The following is a 16,659-nucleotide window of genomic DNA, read 5'->3' as shown; positions in this document are numbered from 1 at the left end:
ATTGAGATAGTTCTTTATGTTTGTGCTGCTACCAGTGTACACATATACTCACCTGGCTTCAAGCTTAGAAGATACTAGCATTAGAAATGTTGCAGATGATGCAGTAACTAAAGCATTTGGCTATGTGGTGGACTCAGGTGATTTTGAATGTACAGATGTAAAATTAAAGTGTAAGTTATATACTGGATACTCACAAACTATAGGATATATATATTGCATATATAAAATTAAATATAAGTGCATTTAAGAGTGTTTCTAGTAATAACCTACCTCGTTTAGGTAGTAATTCTAGTAATAACTTATCTTGTGATTAACAAGATTAGCAAGCAATAAGTGCAAATTTTGTTCTTAATCAACGCTGCTAGGAAATAATGATTAATGTAATAAACATGTATTAATAGTGGACAGCTGACTTGGGCATCAGGGAATTAACCTGAACCTCAGAAGCTCTCTCTTCATTTCCCTGCACTGTTAGACTCTTCTTGACTGACTGCTGATAGTACCCCTTCAGCATTCGGGTATCTGACTGTTGTTAAAATCAGTGGTAGGTAATGTTTGAAGGTGCTGCCAGGGAACGCAGGAGTGAAGAATATTCAAGTGGTTCTCTAAAACTGTGGGTCGAGGTAACTATGGAGCCTTTCACCCAGAAAAATTGATGGTCCTGATCTTCAAGCACCTAAATCTATGGATTCAGCACTAGTGATGAAAAGCCACCTTGCCACCACTCTCTCCCAGCTACCCCTTCACCACCATCTGGCCATTTTAGGTGCACCAACTTGTTGTGCATCTCTCCCATGCTGCGAGTGGGTGCAGCTCCACTCCCCAGCCCAAGGCAAAGTTCCTCAATAGGAGTCTCAGTTTCACTACTCTAAAGGGCTGCCACGCATCTGGTATTTTTATTATTTGTCATTTGATTTCCCACTGGGTGTGGCCCTTTTCCCACCTGGAAATGGTGACTTGGCAGGTTATAAGTTTTTCTGTGATCTGGTTGTCAGCCTTGACAGCCAGAAGGTGCTACTTCATCTTGACTGTATAGTCATAGGATAGATAAACACAAAAGTTCCTTATGTTATGAGTTGAAATCATGGTTATGTTTTGTTTTTCTTTCTGCACTGACTGCATGGAAGCTGTGTAGTGTATCTCCATCACCTCAGGGTGTGATGGATGGATCTAGCACTGATGACATGCATGTAGGTGCTAAGTTCAGCGCTCCCTGATGTCAGGCACAGAGTGGATGTTGAGGCATCTCCAGAGTAACATTGATAGCTCTAGAATTGATCAGTGGCTCTGGGACAGTGTTCAAAGCACAGAGCGTGAAAAACACCTAGGGTGGGAGTCCAGAAGTCCTACGCATGTCCTGCTCAGCTGCCTTGGCCCAGGCACTCAGCTCTGCTCCTCTGAGTCTCAGTTCATTTGCTTTCAAGGCCATCTCCCAGAGCCATCTAATTGTCCCCAGGCTCTCTGCAAGGAGCCTTTATGCCTAGGCACTGGGGTCACAGCAGGAGGGAGCCCACAAGCTGTCAGGGCCTCTCAGGGCTAGATGTGACCACAGGGAGTGGCAAAATGCCAGAGTTTTGCCATATGAGTAACATCCACACACTGCGCTGACTGTCCCTAATGACTGAAGATGAAAATTTCCCCATCCTTGGGTTTCTCCTTTCCTCCACACTGGCATGCCCATTTATCTTGGAGGCTACAGTTTTGAGTAGCCCTCCCAAAGGTCCCCACCAGTGAGCTGGGTGGTCAAAGCCATTTACGAGAGTCACATTGTCTGCTTCGGCTAATATGCTTTAATCCAAGGCTATTCTTCTTCCTCTTATCTGATCACAGTCCTCCAGCTGTGCAGTATGTGCCACATATAAATTTAGAGAACATAAATAATTTGCTTTGTTGAAAAGCTACCCATGATATACTCATTGCCTCTTCCTCTTTCAATCCGCACTTGCTCACAGTGCCCTCCTTGCCCTTCAGTGCTTTCGCTCCCTCGGCATGAACATGCATCTTCATTTTTATCCCACTTTAGGACCCACTAATAACTCTTTCCCCAGTGCACCATCAACACGCTGGAGGAGAGCACAGGAGTGGTAATTCAGGGCGGTGATGCAGTGCCACGCTGGGAGGAATGCTCAGATGGCCGTGGCGTGCCAGCACGCTGCTGGCAGCTGGGCACCATCCACCACAAGCAAGTCGCCCTGCCGGCATTCAGCTGTGCTGCTAGTGCTTTAACACGAGAATATCATCACAAAATGGTGGCTGGCAGGCTTTAGTCGCAGGAAGATATCATTTGGGCTGCAGTTGTTGGCCACTTGAAGCAGGTACACTGGTGTCCCAGCTTTTTGCAAATCTTGCTGTACTGTTTTCAGTCATTGCATGTGGCTGGTGGGAGCTCCTGGCAGAAGTCACTCTTGTGCAGAACGATCTAGTAACTCAGAAAGTTATTGTTGTCTGAATAAAAGTGTTTGAACTGAAGCTTCAGGAGGACTAGTAGCGAGCAGAACATCTGGCAAATAACTGGGACCGAGTAATTGAATTTACTAACTCTGCATCAGGGAAGGATTTCTTGTGTGATTTTTCAGCATTTTGTTAGTACGAGTAAGATTACTTCCCTCTAGTAATCTTGGTAGATGATGAAAATAGTGGAAAGCTTCACTGGACTTCAGATCAGGCCCTTAGAAAAGACAATGGTCATAGCAGCCATCTGCCCTGAGACTCAGCTTCCCGACATATTCACCTCTCTGTTCTTTACATAAGGGTACATTCTCTCACGCATGGAGGGCTGGACAGATGTGGCTCAGGCTCTTCCCCTGTAGTCTGACCCAGTCACATCCCAGCAATTGCTAATGGGACAACTCAGCTTGTTCAGCCCCTCTGGGCATCTGCCTTGAATGCCACCCACATGAGCTTGAAACATCAGTGGGGTTTGTTTAATTGGGGATCAAACGCAGGGGTTGACAAAAGTAATTATTACCTCCTGTTTGTAAATGCACATACACTGATGAGTGTGAAACTGGACTGGGGTAGATTAGCCCCTCTTTGTCATTGTCCACATCCCTTACCTTCTGCTGACTCCCACAGAAAGTCCTCTTTGTTGGCATGCCAACCGTTGTTTCCTAGCACGCTTCTTCTAGAAATCCCTGCTAAGTGTATATTGTCTCCCCAAGAAGGTATGAGTGTGGCAGCACACAGTTTCAAGTAGTCAGTATATGCACAAGCAACTGTTAGCTAGGGTTTTTTTTCAAAGAATTTTTAACTTCATCTTTGGTTGCCTCAGCTGAAGGAAAGGTCAAAGGAAGGTGTAGAGAAAATGAAAAGTGTGTAAAAGCTGGAGGGGCTTTCTGCTGCGTTGAGGGACCTTCTATGCCTTGCCTGTTATGTAAAACCCATCAGAAGGAGGGGGGAATAAACAAAAGAATTTTCTTCTCAGCATGTGCTGGGACCCAGCACTGCAAATAAATGCATTGTTAGTTGAAATCAGTGTTTTGGTTTCTCCCTTCCTTTGTGAGATGCTGTAGAGGAAGCAGATTAAAGATTGCCAGCTTTCTGGCAAAATATACTGGTGGCATCATAATGACTTCATTATGGTCTCTAAATGAGCTAACAGACTAATAATGTATTCAGGAAAAAATACACATTATGAACATGCACACAGGTGTAGGGTTAACCCCTTCTTTGGTGCCCCTTGCTTTGAATCCAGCTACTGCAACTTAAGCCACAGTTCAGCGCCTCTACTAGCTGGGTAGCAAAGGATTTAATTCAACAGCTGCGTGCCAACTAATTGCAGCTGTATTTCCTTCTGAGTTCATCTACAATGCAAACAACATGGCAGCTGTTTGTTTGTTTGTTTGTTTGCTTGGCTGGTGGTGGCTGGGAATGCTGCTGCTAGGTGGAAATGCCAGCACAGTGGTGCAGAAGCTCTGGGGGGTTTGCAGCTCAAACCTCCTTTTATTAAAAGGTCTTTCAAAAGTGGATTATATGACATACCCCTCCTTTGGTTTTCCCTTATTGCTTCACATGCTGCATAAAACATGTTCACTGGAGGAAATGGAGATTCAACAGTAGGCCAAATCCTTCTGCCCAAACACATTCTCTACCTGCCTTGCTGATGTTTCCTGCACCTCACCTTCAGCATCACCAGACCCAGACTCTTACTGTCCTCATCACAACTCCTGCCCCCTCATCTCTGCCTTCATCACTTTCTGCCTCTACTTATCTGTTGCTTAAGTCTCTACATAATTATTCATTTCTGGATTATGCAAAAATCTTCCAGAATGTCCTTGTTGGCCATATATATCTCTTCCATGTTTTCTCTTGAGGTCTTCTGGACGTGGTAATCTGGACATTCTGGTTACAGAATAGAAGCATGGAAGCACAGGATACACAGGATGTTCTGCACAAACATACTGGGAAAAGCCAATGTTTCCAAAATGTGTGGGACTTCTATTATGTGTGAAGAGCAGCTATGAAACACTTGTTCAGGCTTCTCTGATATGGCTCAGAAAACTGAGATCTACCTGCCAGGTAAGTGGTACCTACAACGATAGGTACTAGTCAGGCACCGTTGCTGTATGGTAGGATGTACTCATATAGTGGGAGTTTCTGGGATGTGCAAAAGTCTGTCAGCTCTGCTGCTGAGGTCTCTCTGCATCTGCCAGAAGTCCAGAAATCCAAACAAACATAAGAAATGTCCTGAAATATCCTAAAAATTGGCAGAATTTCTAGGTGGAAGAAGAGCATAGGTTCAGGAAAATATGAGCACACGGGAACAAAGCCATCTTTAATGTAAGCCACGTTTAATGTACAGACTTGCTACCCTGTTCCATGAATATGTGAACTTACGTATCCCATTTGCTGATGGATTTGTATCTGGATGCAGTGACTGATGGAAGCTCTTATGTCATTGGGATCATCTATATGGTGTCTCTCTCTCCCATATGATGTTTAGTACAGAGTGAATTCATACCAAAGCCCGTGGATGGCGTGGCCAAGGCAAAGACTTTTCTAGGGTCTCTGTCTTCTGCTTGTCCTCTGTTTTCATGAACTATGTAGGAGTTTTCTATTTTGAGATGCCTGTTCACTTGCCAGATGTGGCTGAATTCAGTCAATGGATGCAAAAATTATGAAATAGGACAAGAGATGGACACTAACACATGGATAATATGACCATATCGGAATTCTTCCCTTAATAAATGAGGGCAAAATCTGCTAGCTCACTTCCTGGTCTTCCACCCCACAAAGAGCTGCAATGCCCTTTTTCTGGCCTTACTCTACCCACCACCATACCCAATAACTTTCTATTGAAAACATAGTCTAGTGAATATTGTGCTCACTGTGCCAAATCTCTCTGTTCAACCAATACTCTGTGTTTTGTTCCCTATTACATGCCAGCTATTTGTCCACATAGTCCTATTGGAGAGGTGCCTCTCTCCCTCATTCTTGTTGCATCATGTTTGGTGAAAAGTCATTTCCCACCTGCCTTGTTGCCTGCACCTGACATCAAGGTTAGGGTTTTAATCTGAGTTCTTCCTGCTCTCTTACATAGTGCCTCTTTGGTGAGAGAGCTTCCCAGGAAAACCTGCAAAGTTGCTTCATTATTTGCTTTCAGATTCCCTGTCCCTGGGCTTATGGGACAGCAGCTTGGCTGTGGCAACAGCCATACACTATGCTGCTGACTGTGCTCTGTGGTATTTTCTCCTTACTTCCCAGCACCCCTAATCTACATCCATTTATTGTCTTCAGTCACTGTCCATGAAGTCTCTGGACCAGAGTTTAGTCAAGGGGTTTGCTCTTCCTAGCACAGTTGGATACTAACCTAAAGACTGAGTCTCTTAGGCAACATGGTACAGCAGTAAGTAATAACATCCCATGGGTAACAGTAGTAACAAATCCAGCCCTTCCCCAGCAGAGGAATTGTACGTTGGGATCATTTGTGAGACAAGCACTGCACCTGCAATAGAGAGGGACCCATACCATAAGTCAAGCTGCTATGGCTGTGTCCAGTCCTCTTTCTGAATGTGGGGCAATGGAACCTAGGAAACTGAATGGTCAGCAAACTGGTTGGAAGAACCATTGCTTAAACTGGCATACTGATGGGAAAGTGCAAGAGAATGAGAAGGACATGTCTGAGGTACTAATTATTCTGCAAGGCCAAGATAACCAGGAGATGCCAGGCCAGTGCTTGTCAACCTGGTCCGCTGAAGCTCACCAACCCTTTCTTAAGGAAATAGCATCTTCTAGTGTGTTGTTGCTGATGGTTTACACTTGCGATCAATTTAAAATGAAATTAAAATGGCACTACTTTTCCAGTTTTGATCCACTCTCCTCCCATTTTGTTGGTTCTTTGGCTGCTTCTGGGGGTGGGGTGCATTAAAGAAAAGACTAAGTACAAGCCTGATGTACTTACTTTCTGAAACCATATCACTGGTCTTTGGTAATCAGGTTGAAAACACCTCCTTTGAAGAGCTAGACTGCAGAGCCCAGGAGTCTAGCTGGCATGCTTCTAAATGGACTAATCTTCTTAAATTGCTGAGGCATTGCTTCACTATTTTTATTGGTCACACCATGACAAGAAGTTCTCTGCAATGACAAATTCCCGGATAGGCTGTGAGCCTGATCAACAATGCTGATTTACTATGCTCCATGCTGTCCCTGCCAAAACTGATGACTATATGCAGATGTACGTGTAAGAAAAGGCGTCTGGGACTCGTTTATAAACAGTATATAACAAACAGTTCTTCTGTAAAACAAGCTATTGTTTATGTATGACTGCATCACCACTGCTTCTTTTTAAGGTTTCTGTAAGAAGCGGGCAGTTGCCTTCAGCAAGTACGTAAGTGGCTTGGCTGTTCCATAAAAAGTGGAAAACAGAGAAGTTTTTTGATTGAGGGTGAAATTTAAGGTATAAGTGGCTATTATCCACGTCTTCTCCTCCTCTGAGTCTGCAATAAAGTAGACCGAGGGGTAATAAAGCTGTTGAGCTGGCATGAATGACTCTTGAGATGATGTTCTGCTTAAGTCTTTATTCCTTTCAAGCTATTTTCTTGCTTTAAAACTGCTTTTTAATGTATGTAGCTTAGGAGCTATTTGTAACAAGCAGGAAACTCTGGCTGCATCAGGTACCATTCGTGAACAACAAAGTCACGTTAGAAGAGTGTATGGATTTTCTTTGGAAACACAAGGGATTTTTTTTTGTAGGAACTCGGTTTATTAAAACAGATAAGGTGTATAAGAAGCAGAAAGTCCTTTTCTGCTGCCACTAAAGATATTCAGGCTAGGGTTTTCAGATCGATTCAGGTACTGGGCAGCCTTAAATCACCCAGAAAATGGTGGTTTGTGTACAATGTTATTCACTAAAATGACCTGGGGCAAGCCTGGACTTCAGAGGCCTATAGTCAGACCCTCAGTGATCCACATTGATTCTACCAGAGCAGCCCAAATTCATACTGGATGGAGATATAGCTATGAAGACTGAGGCGACAGCAATTGTTTTTTTTATTTTTCCCATTTACTGCCAGGTCTTCAAGAAGCTGGTGATCAGCTCCTGTTCTCAGTTCATGACTACAACCTGGTTGCACTGCAGCCTAAATGGCCCATATCGTCCTTCTTTTCTGATATTTTTCCTCTGGAACATACAGGAAAAAAAATATAGCACACAATGCATCAGTTTCCTGTTCCAATCCTATGAATGTTTTATGGAGATGAGCCAGCTTTGTTCCCCATAGTGTGTTTGCATAGGGTTTGGATGCAGAGTTTTCCTATAGGGACAATGAACATGTCACCTGGAAGAGCAGCTGGTTTGCACGCAACCTCAGCTACCTCTGGCCATTGGGTGCCAGAAGTGAACAGTGTGGCACCCACAAAATATTTCATTCATGATAGCATAAAGCTAAGCAGCAGCTGGGTTTGCATGCTACAACTACATTTCTGTTTGCCTGCTCTACACATAAAACTTGCCACCAGCACGGAGAATGTATTCACAAGAGAAAGTTTATTGATAGGAAAACAATTGAAGGAACTGAGCACTTTCCAAAACCAGTAAGTGGTCTTCAAGGAAGGTATCTTTGAGAACCAAAATTCTTGTTAATGTTCAACACCTCTTATAAGGATACAGTACTCAGCAGAAATATGCAGGAGTGAGGCAGAACAAGGCTGTTCATGTAGGAGAAAAAAACAACTATCCTATAACATGCTATAATGCAATCCTAAATCCTTTGGAGGTGATGCAAAAACTTTCACTAATTCTGAATAAAATTTGGATGGGAGCTATACAAAGTACAAACTGAATACTCCAGGGAATCCAGGTCCTAACAGTGGGATCATCATTTTCTTTCAAGAAAGTGATTGGGAAATGGTGTTCACTTCGGGGAAGGCTCTTTATTGGAAAGATTTCATCCTTATTAGACTAGTGTAGAAATGAGAACCATCATCCATATCAATGATGATAATACAGATTCTCAAACACAATTACATGCTTACACTGAGATGGAAAAATGAAGTGACCTGAATTAAAACTGTGACGGTATGAAGAAAAGTGAGAAAGGTCAAAGGAGCCCTCCATGTGCAAAAGGGGATAATACGTAAGAGGACAGGGTTAGAAGAGGAACTGAAGGTCCCGGGGAAAAAGACCAGAGAACTGATGAGATAGCTGGTGAGGGGGACTCTGTGAAAATATTCTGAAAGGAAAGAGAAACCGAAACATTGTTTGGAGAATGTAGGGCATCTGTGACAGCTTCCTGCCGATTATACACTGTAAAAATGGCAAGTCACTGGCTGCTTTCTGCGCTTGATATTTAGAGGAGACTCTGCATTTCGTCTCTCAACATTCTTTCCTGCCCCCTTGGGTTGGCATCACTCTGTCATGCACTCACAAGACATCATTTTAAGGAAAAGAAAGATTGAGGGCTTTTTGTTGGTTTCTGTTGGGCTACTTTTTTATTTATTTTTTTTTTTTCAGAAAGAGCCTAGCATTGACCTAAAGCTGTTCCCAATGAAGTCAGTGGTAAAATTCCCACTGACATTTCATTAGAGAACAGCTGTAGTGTCATGGAGGCTTTTTGAAAACACTGCCCTCTGCACGCCAAACAAATCAAGAGCAAACAATGCAAACCAGATCCTGCAGTTGAATTCATTTCTGTCCCTGTTTCTGGGCCAGAAGCAATAGGAAGTGTGTGCAACTAAGTGAAGACTCTGGAAGTGATGGGGTGTGGAGGTGTGCAGTGGGTGTATTTTAGGATGTCAGGGGAAAATCCTTCCAGCAGAGGTGCAGAATAGTCACATGCTGACTTTAAAGGGCCTGTTGTGACATGTGGGGATGATCCATCTATCCTTCAGGTTTATTTGTCCCTATCTTCTAATTTGGGTTGGAGTCATTCAGATCACATTAAGGTAATGTTTTTTCACCTCCTGCTATTTTAGTACTTTAAATATTAGAGATCCATAACTTGTAAGTCTACCAGGAAACTATTTTTTCCATATTTCCAATTTTGTTTGTGTTATGAGAAACAAGGCCTGTGAGGAGAGACTGTATCCTTCAATAGGTCAGCTGATATTTTGATGAATGTCGTTACAAGCTCATTTAGAGCAGTGTTTTCCAATGTCTCCCGATTAGTAGACCCCTACAAAATTTTTAACAGAGGTGAAGCACAGCATAAGCACAGTGATAACTCTCCTTCTCAGCCACTTTTCCCAGATCCCTTGTAAGTAGTTCACACGCTACCATGGGTCTGTAGGCCAGAGGATGGCCATCACTAATTCGGGGGCTCTTTTAAAGCTTTTGCCCTTAGGCAGTGTAAAAGGACAGTGAAAGAGACCACCACTGCCCCAGACAAGTGCGAAGTTAAACAGACAAGATCTGAGTTATGAAATACAAAGAGGAAAGAGACTTTGAACTCTTTTACTTTCTAATGAGTGAGTGAAAACTGACATCTTTTAAAGCTAATTTGCAAAGAACAGTGCCACTAGTTTCCGTTAGTCCCTCAGTCCACCTCTATCATTACTTGCCTCCAGGGAGACTGATCTGTGGCTATCAAAAATAGACCACGTTTTGTCAAAAGCTTTTTTGTATGCAAGGCATCTGTGTGCTCTGTTTCAAGTTCTTTGGTAGATAAACTCAGATTCCTCCTTCCAGAATTGTTGGGGTAAATACTTGAAAATATTTTAAGCAACCCTTCGTATTGAATGCAGGAAAAGTGATCATGGGGGACCTTGGAAGTCTGGCCATTCACAACACTGCATCTGTAGTTCAATGGCTTGCAAATTGTGTCACATCTGAAAACTATCCTCAGGCAAGAGCGCAGTCTAACATGTCCAAATGTAACTAGGTCACTCTGTAAGTATATTCTGAATGGGGTCTTGGTTTCCCTATTTGTGCAAATACTTACTTGTCTCACGTGAGTATTGGTGACAAGTCATTGATTTATGCTGAGATAATACTTTGAAAGTGCAAAACATTGTACATGTCACATATTACTATTGTAATGGTCCAGATCCTTCAGATTTGGTACACTAGCTGGCTTTGAACCGATGTGGAAATGCTGTGTACTCTATTCTTAAGGGCACTATAGGCATAGTTAATTCAGTTTTGTTTCTAAATACTCAGTGGGTGCATGCATTGGAAGCACTGACTTCTTTCTATTGTGTTTAGACCCAATGTGAACCTAAGTGCTCTGAGCCTGTCACCTTGTGCAGCCATGAGAACCTGGAACTCCACGTCCTAGGGTCGCTCCAGTGCTCCACATTTTGTTATATATGATAAATCAAATGACAGGTATGTGCATTTCGGGCTGCTGACTGGGCAAGAGGATACAGAAAAAAGTCAGAGATAATGGTTTTCTAGTGACTTGCTTCTTAAGGTCTAGTTCAACAGCTTTTATGGGTTAAGATGTAAGGCATTTGTCCTAAAATAGTTGCAGTATGGATTTAATCTCAAACATCAAGTCATGCTGCTCTTTTCTACTACGCCAGCTTCCCCCCACATGTTTCTGACTGTTACTGTCCGGTTTTCTCATGGCTCAGTCTAGGAGTTTGCAAGCCTGTTCATCTCCCAGATGACAAATTTTCTAGTCCAAGTGCTTGTGACTGCGGTGACCATGACACCAATGTCTTCCTTTGTTTTACTTCATATCTTCTTATGCATTACTGCTGGTTTCTTTTACTGCTGTTCTGTAAAACCCCTGTCTTCTACTTACTCCTTGGGCTCAGAAGCCTCAAGGTGGTCTGCAAGACTGTTGTTTTATCCAAATTACACTTTGGTTAAGGTCAGCAGCTGCCTCCTCCTAGAAAGTCACAGTGTCTTCTATTAGCTGAGTGACAGCAACTGCTTCCCAGGTGCTTTCAGAGGGTGTGCTCTGGCTGAGCTCTGGGCCTGCTGTGAGCCAGGAGACTGGGATGCTGTCTTTTCACCTAAGAACCAGCAACTTCCATTTACAGCATCCTACTGAATCCAGAATTCGCCACTGTGCCGGCTGTGGCAACCCTCCCATGCATTTCCCTCTGGTGTTGCACACCTCTTTCTCAGATGTGAAGATCCCTGGGTGTTTTGCAAGCAGCCACTCATTTGAGATCACCCCACAAATTTATACCTTGTTTACACCCTACCAGGACCCTATAGTGGGATTCCTTTGGCTGAATTCTGTGGGATACGGATCAGGCCCTTAAAGAGGAAAGAAGACGTCCATCCATTTTCTGGAAGGTGGGCATCTGTCTGGAGGAGAGAGGAGCTGCTGGCTGTACATTTCCCCTTGAAGTCTTCAGGGTGCTCACACAGGGTGAGAAGTTTGAGATGAGATCGCTTCCACGGTTGTTCATTTTACAGTTCTATTAAAAAAAAATACATGGGGGAATTTTCTAGATTCCATCCAATCCATAATAACTTTTGAAAAGTTAATTTGCTGCAGCTGCTTTATAACTTCTCCTAAGGCCACAACTCAACATGATTACACAACCGCAGTAACTTTTATGGCCGAGTGGAAACACTATCCTGGTTTTGTTGTTCTACAAAAGCCAATATTTGGTTTAAAGATTCCCTTGGATTTTTAATCCACTTTGCTAGGAAATCTCACTCACCACCAGTATTTTTAGAGACTTCACCTGCTTTTGTACCTGCTTCTTGCCACATTTCTGACAGGTCTACTGCCTATTGGAAAAAAAACTCACAACTGTCCTCCATCCTCTGGGGTATGAAATACGTCATTGGTGTTTTCTGTTAGGCTCTACTATGCAGGTCTTAATGGGGACTATTCCTGTTCCTCTTTCCTGATAACCCCCTCCTGTGTGAGAGCAGTGTGTTGAACACAGCATCTAGCTGGCCGGCCCCTGGGTATGCTAATAAAAGTTCTGCTTCTCCAATCAGCCAGTTTTGCCCGAGGAGTCTGTCAGCAAAAATAAAAAGGATATTTCTATTTAAATACCATACAGTGGCTGCGCATTGAAAACATTTTTACCGTGGTAGCACACATGCCACTACCAATAAGAGTGTATTGCTGTTATAAGTTGGCTGTTAAAATTCAACCAGGACTAAAAATTGCCATAGTCTCAGCCTAAAAGGTATTTGTTTATTTTGACAGGTTATTTAAAACAAGTAATGAAAAATAATTAGTGGTTTTGGACTTCTGCCTTGCATTTTTCTGTTTCAAAACGTCTTAGATTATATTTTCTGGTGATTGGATCCTGACAGAAGGCTTATATCTTGGGGAGGAGTGGGAGCAAAAAACTAGCAGGCAAATTCTGGGGTTCCTTTATAAGAAAAGAGTATCTAGTTCATTTTCAGGATGAGAACAACTGCAAGACCTTTCTGCTGAGCAAGTGTTGAGTTTTTCCCCACTGAGAATACAAAAGGGATATTCAATGACTTTTCAAATCAAGTGTAATTACAGAGGTATAATAAACATCAGTACAAATGATCATTTTTGCATTTCTCTGTTTGGATAAGGGATTAGAGCCTTTCCACCTGTAACATGCTGAGCCTCTGAAAGGCCTGAAGAGACACAAGTGTGCTCCTGGGTCCTCTTCATTCGTAGGTGGAAGTTTTTGGCTGAGAGATGAATCCCCACATGATCAGCCTTGTAAACTAAAGGCAGGCACCAAAATTTGTACATAGATAATTGCCCTGAGATCCAGGGAACACAGTGCTCTCCCAAATTCAACGGGAGGTCTGGCTGGCTGTGTAACATTGCCGTATAGGTGTTGAATCTGAGACACATAGTCCAAATATTAAAAAAAAAAAAAAAAGATGCCAAAAATAAGGGTTCTAAATCTATACTTGGACAAATAAACCAACACCTGATTTTCAAGCTACTGAGCACCCAGTGGCTTGGCCCCAGGTTTGAATACTTTGGCTTACGTGACTTGTCCAAAGCCACACAGGAAATCTGCTGCAATTCCAGGAATAGAGCAAAGATCCTGTGCTTTAACCGCAAGCTGGCTATGTTTTATTTGTCAGCAGTCATTCCCACAAGGAAGCTAAACCAGGGATCTCACTACATCTAAAGTCAGCAGGGTTACCTACTGGTAATGAAGCTAAAAGACGTTCCTTGTTCTCTGAGCAAGTAAGTTTTCTACGAGACCCTGGAGCAGCAGCTGGGTGCTTTGAAGAGCCTGTCTCCTTAGGACTCATGAGATCAGACATCAGAGTGAAAGGACAGTACACCCACTTCTGCATCTTCTGCATTTCAGGCTGCTGCACGGGTTGAAACTGTGCAGATCAGAAAAGCTGTTGTAGGCGTAGAGGGGAGAGGTGGGGCAAGTCCTTTAGTTTCTTTAATGAGCTGTTTCAGGGGTACCTAGCAGGACAGAAGCTCCTCTGCCCACAGCTGATCTGTTTTCCATTGGCAGCTGTTAACATGCTGCTTCTCTGCCACATGCGGTGGGCAGTCTAAGAGTAGTTCTTCCAGTCCTGACCTTGGAGATATCACTCCTGGCTGCTACCTGCCATTGCCCATAAGGCTGTGGAGCCGGCATCAGCTTCTGTGTCACACTCTGGCTCTGAACCTGCTCTGAAGTCTAGGAGCGCCCACCCCCACCCTTCACTGTTAGCATGCACGTTCAAGAGGACCGGTGGTCAAGACCACTTCTCATTCTCTAAAGCAGAGAAATTGGAAGTTCAGTGGCCAGAGCTGGAGCCCAGATTTTTCTTTCAGTGGGCTGCACACAGGAAGGATGGACGAAGCCAGATATCCAATGGGCAGAGTCCCTTCAAGGAGGGCATCGATACATATTGTGGATGCAAAGTATGCTTGAAGCCAGCTCATATGTAGGGATGATCTTACACTGCTTTTAGGAGTTCTTCACATAGACATAACTGCCCTCATGCTACCAGGCTATGCGTGCCGGATGATATCAAACACATTCAGACCAGTTGAAACCAAAGACGAGCCCTAAATTGATATAACTAACTGTTTGTTGATACTATAGTTCTTTACCAGGGAAATCCAGCTTTTATGAAAGAACTGGTCGTTGCCTCTCTAATTGCATTTAACTACACTTCCCATAAATATCAGAATGGATTTTATAATCTGTTATTTCACATGAGCTCGAACTGTTTCATACAGAACTGTTATGGAGGTGAGAAGATGCTGCAGGAAAAAAGCATTGAGCCACAGTTTTTGTAAAGAAAATGTTGAGACTCTCTTCAGGGTATATGCATTTGACATTGTATAATGCCAGACAGTGGTTTCCAAATGACATCTTATGTAACTCCTGAGTCAAGTAAGATAACAAAAAGGTCTGTGTTGCAGTCAAATAACCATAACTAAAATCTCTCTGAACATTGTACTTATATACTTATTGCTAAACCAGTAAGGACAATTACAAATTACAAAGTAGAAAATGTTTGAACATTCATTACCATATTTCTTCTATCAAGGCAAACCGCACATTCCTCTTAGACACATGCCAAATGTGAGGCTTTAAAGAAAATGTTTCTTGAGTTATCCAAGTATAAGGAGCATCTGAGTGATTTTCTTAATTGTTCAGATTGTTCGGCGCTAGTCTGAACAGATTTTCTTCTCTCTTAAAAGAAAATACATTGAATTCTGGACTAAGACCAAACACAGAAAATTTCAGGCTATGCAGTAATATGAAGGGGGGTGGGGGATTTGTAAGTGACAAGTGGGTTACATTGGAAGTTCCATCTTGGTTTCAACAATAGACTGGTATCTTGATACTCGCATTTAAGAAATGTGGATTTCCACATACTAACCATCTTTCATGAATTACTGCAGATCTGACAAATTTGAGTTATTGTGCTCCTCCTGGGAGATTTTTCAAGCCAATTGTAACAACAGATTATATGAAACAGCTGGTCAAACAGAATGAGGACCCAGTTCATTGGCATTTGATGAATTAATAAGAACAGGCACAATACAAATTTCAGCAATAGCTAGCAATTCTCCAGGAGAATAAGAACCAAAAAGAAAAGAGCAGGAATCAAATTGCAGCAGCTGTTTGGCCAACAGGTTGGGGGTAACTATTTCTTCATGGCTAAGGCTTGGAAAACTCTTTTAAGATTCCCTGGAAAAGATGCACTCCTTGCAACTTGTGCAGATGATAACAGAAGTACAGTGCTTAAATAAATTTCTGACTGTTCTTTTGAGGAAAAGCCAGTGAAAGAGGTTGCACATCAGACTTGTCTGCTAATGCAGGGACAGAGAACGGGCTTGGGTGTCTCATTGGGAATGAGCGGCTGTAGGGACAGCAATCCTTTTGCTGTTACCTTTATGGGTCTGGTGGCAAGAGGAGGGTTTTAAGAACCAAAGTATATGACTATCTGAAAAAATGAGGAGAGGTTTTTTACAACAGCTTTATCATGCCAGTGGTTTATGTAGCAGATCATACAGAAGTTCTGATGTAGGAGGATATCTTTATAGGGGACAACCTGAGGAACTGTATGAAGGTGAACCATCAGGAGCAGGAGCTGAAAAACCACCTGATGAAATGAATAATGAATTATCAGGACTAGCTGGCGTAGACCCTAGAGTACAAAGGGAAACCAAGGGGATACAGTTTAGCTGATGCTTACAATGTGCTCTCTGTCACATTATCTGTCATATCAGCCACCACACCTGGTGGAATAAAGAGCCACGATAACAGTGATTTCTGAAAAGCTTTTGATGAGGCCACTCAGCACAGGCTGTTAAATAAACAAATGAGTCATTGGACACAATGGAAAGAGGGAAAAATGGAGGCAGCTCATCAGTGTGATCCCTCTGGGATGTCAGCTGGGACCGGTGCTGCTCATCAGACTTAGCAGTGACCGCTAGTGAAATTCCACAGCCATTCCTAGACAAACAGTACAAAAATCATGCATGGCTTTACACAGTCTAAAGTGAGCTGCAAAGAGTTTCAGAAGGCACTGACAATACTGCATGACCAAGTGATAAAACTGCATACGAAGTGAAATATTCAGACGTGCAAGATAATACAGGGGGAAAAAACCACCCTAGCTATGAACAGAATGGGGATCTAACTGAGCTACTGCTATTCAGAAAATTGGTCTGGGAGTCACTGGCTAATTCCCTGAAAAGCCAGCTCCGTGTTCAGTGATGGTCAAAAAGAGAGAAAGACAGGTAGCAATGATTAGAAAGGCAATAAAACAAAAACCGAAATAGATTATGCGTCTGTTCAAATCCATTATGTGCAGTTCTGGTTACAACAGCTAGAAAAAGA

At 42.8% G+C, this 16,659-nt stretch overlaps 1 protein-coding gene across 4 annotated transcripts in view; it reads left to right on the top strand.

Annotated features, from left to right (window-relative positions):
• Positions 1-16,659, top strand: part of KCNE2 (potassium channel, voltage gated subfamily E regulatory beta subunit 2) — a 64,600-nt gene that overhangs the window by 13,298 nt on the left and 34,643 nt on the right. For 2 of the 4 annotated variants that reach the window (XM_014938273.1, XM_014938272.1), the window contains exons 5-7: positions 4,314-4,518; positions 10,640-10,762; positions 11,596-11,762. The exons of 1 other annotated variant lie outside the window; for it this stretch is intronic. The gene's annotated coding sequence lies outside the window, so the exon portion shown is untranslated. Of the gene's footprint in view, positions 1-4,313; positions 4,519-10,639; positions 10,763-11,595; positions 12,862-16,659 lie in introns of those variants that run through there. One more of the 4 variants, XR_001411502.1, reaches the window with a different exon arrangement.

Source organism: Calidris pugnax, unplaced genomic scaffold (assembly GCF_001431845.1).
Source record: "Calidris pugnax isolate Ruff unplaced genomic scaffold, ASM143184v1 scaffold25, whole genome shotgun sequence".
In the NCBI taxonomy this organism is placed as follows: domain Eukaryota; kingdom Metazoa; phylum Chordata; class Aves; order Charadriiformes; family Scolopacidae; genus Calidris; species Calidris pugnax.
The sequence above is the reverse complement of the archived record's forward strand: the minus strand, read 5'-3'. Positions and strand labels throughout refer to the sequence as shown.